The sequence below is a fragment of the Chrysochloris asiatica genome, unplaced genomic scaffold (assembly GCF_000296735.1).
Source record: "Chrysochloris asiatica unplaced genomic scaffold, ChrAsi1.0 scaffold00008, whole genome shotgun sequence".
Taxonomy (NCBI): Eukaryota; Metazoa; Chordata; class Mammalia; order Afrosoricida; family Chrysochloridae; genus Chrysochloris; species Chrysochloris asiatica.
In genome coordinates, this window is record NW_006408526.1 from 21,151,242 (window position 1) to 21,154,092 (window position 2,851).

The window sequence follows — 2,851 nt, forward strand, 5'->3', positions numbered from 1 at the left end:
GAGGTTGGCCCAGGATCAGACATTGTTTTGTTCTGCTGTGCATGGGGTCGCTATGAGTCGGTTCTGACTCAATGGCACCTGACAACAACAACAACATAGTGTAGGAGAATAGATGTCTGAATTCATAGTACCAGCTTTAAGGAAAGTTTCTTGTCTCCTTTATTCATCTGTAGACCCAGAATTCCTTGGAAATCTCCATGTGTCTTGACATCAATTATTCCCTGGATCTAGGAGCTTCACAATGTAGGGACCCCAGGTCCAAAGGACACATTCTACCTCTGGTTCTTCTTTCTTGGTGGTAGTTGGTGCTTCTTTATCTGCTCATGCCTCTGTCCTTTCCTCTCTTGTAAGATAAAAGGCAATGCATGCCACCTCCCTGGGAATCTCCTGTGCATCATATCAGGGTTCTGATGGAATAAGGGTAGTGAATCCCACCCTTATTCCTTTTATTGGTTTATCACATCAGATCACATTATGGGGGACCATCACATAACTGCCAAACCACTGAGAATCATGGTCCAGCCAAGCTGACACAAATTTTATAGGGAACATGATTCAACCCATGTCCCCAAAAATACAAGTCCTTGACACATGCAAAATATTCCACCCAATCATATCATCTCAAATGTCTTCCAAGTCCAACTTCCAACCTGGAGCTAAATTTCTCTTCACCTGTAAAACTAGAATGCAAGTTATTTGCTTCCAAAGTATAAAGTTGGAACAGGGAACAAGGTAGACACTAAATGGGCACAGTTGAAGGGAAGGAATCAATAACAGGCACCAAGCAAATTAAAAAAAAAAAAAAACAGCAAAATAATTTACATTAGGTCTCAAGTCTTGAGAATACTCCTCTGTTCTCTGAGACCGTCTAATCACTGGCCCTTTGCTCCAGACTCCGGGTATTGGCCATGCACTCTGAATTCTGGGTTGAGGCCTCTCAGTCCTGGGCTTCAGCTCTGTTTTTCAGGCCCACAGGAAAGGCAACCCTGTTCCTGTGGCTTATAGCAGCCATTCTCCTAGTCCATCTGAGTGGGGATCCCACTTCTAGGTCCAGGCCGCCTTGTTCTTCTCCCTCAAGCATGGCAGCTCTGTTAAAGAGCCCCAATCCTAACAGAAGCGCCACACTCGGGAACCAAATTGGAGAGGAAATAGACTCCTTGAAACTTAAGAAACTGTGGTCCCACCCTTGAAACCCCAGAAGTCATGGTTCTACCTTTTAAGAGCCCAGAGGTCATGGTCCTAATTTTTGAGATTGAGGCAGCTCTGCTTCCCATGATCTTTGATCTCCAAAAAAGGTCAACCCAGTCTCTGCTCTTCTCAAGCAAGTGCCACAAAGCTCTTTAGCTCCACCAGAGGTACCCCACTCCTCCAGTAAGCCTTGGCAGGAAGGCACTCAACTTTCTTGCTCCATGGGTAGGAAAGCCTGAATCCACCGACAAATGCCTAGAGGCACCCCACTCCTCCTGGAAGCCTCCTATGTGAAGGCACTGAGCTCTCTCACTCTGTGGGTCAGCTTCTGTGCCATTTATAGCACAGTGTTAGTCTCCTGGTTCAGTTGTTGCCCTTTCTCTGCCACTGATCTCACCATCTATGCCTTCTTCAGTGTTGCAGTTCTCATTTCATTTTGAGATCCCTCATCAGAATTGCCTTTGACATCTTTAATTCCTACCATCTCTTCCACGCAAGCTAGACTTTTACAAATAGGCAGTTTAGTACTCTTCCAGATTCTGCTCATTATTCAATTCCAAAACCATTTCCACACTATAGGTATCTGTTAGAGCAGCACCCCAGTCTTCTGGTGCCAGAGTCTACCTTAGTTTGCTAGAACTACTATAACAGAAATACCATAAATGGATGACGTTCACAAACAGAAATTTATTCATTCACAGTTTAGGGAGCTAGAAATGCAAATCCAGAGTACTGACTCTGGGGATAGGTCCTTGTCAAATCCTCTCAGCATCTGTAGACTCAGCATTTCTTGGAGATCTCATTAGCCCTGGCTCTAGGAGCTTCACAGCACTTAAAGCCCAGGTTCAAAGACTCCCGGCTCTTCTTCCTTGTTGCTAGTGAGTCCCTCTCTGTTCAGTGTTTTTTATTTCATCATAAATTTCATTTATCTTAACTACATTACATTCAAGAGTAAGTGTCACAGTCTCTTTTGACATCGATTTTTTTTTTCTTTTCTTTTTAATGAATTTTTACTTTCTTCGTGGATGAGATCCTTCATACCACCCCACAATTCATCTGGTCATTCATGTTCAGTGTGTCAAATCTCTTCTTGAGATGACATTTAAATGCAGGTGGGATATACTCAAAGTTGTACTTTGACTCTCCTGGATCTGTTTTAATTTTTTTCAACTTCAGCTTGAACTTGCATATGTGCAGTTGGTGTTCTGTTCCAAAGTCAGTCCCTGTTCAAGGTCTGAATGATGATAACTGAGTTTCTCCATTGTCTCTTTCCACACACAGATGTAGTCAATTTGGTTCCTGTGTTTCCACCTGGCAGGGTCCAAGTGTATAATCACCATCTATGTTGTTGAAAAGGGTATTTCCAGTGAATAAGTTATTAGTCATGCAAAATTCTATCATACAGCCTCCAGCATCTTTTCTATCACCAGAGAGGGTAACAAGGGTCATATCAAGTCAGGTGAATATAATCATTAGCAATAAGAAATGAGTGTAGGTCAACAAGGAGAGATGAGGCCCAAAACTTAGAAGCAAGAAAGGACTAGAAAACTAGAGTGAGAGCAAAAGAGAAGTAAGCAGCTCAACAAAACAGTTTCAGTACTGGATAGAAAGCTCATTAAAAAAACAACACAACTTTTTATTGTGAATTGAATGAAGGTTTACA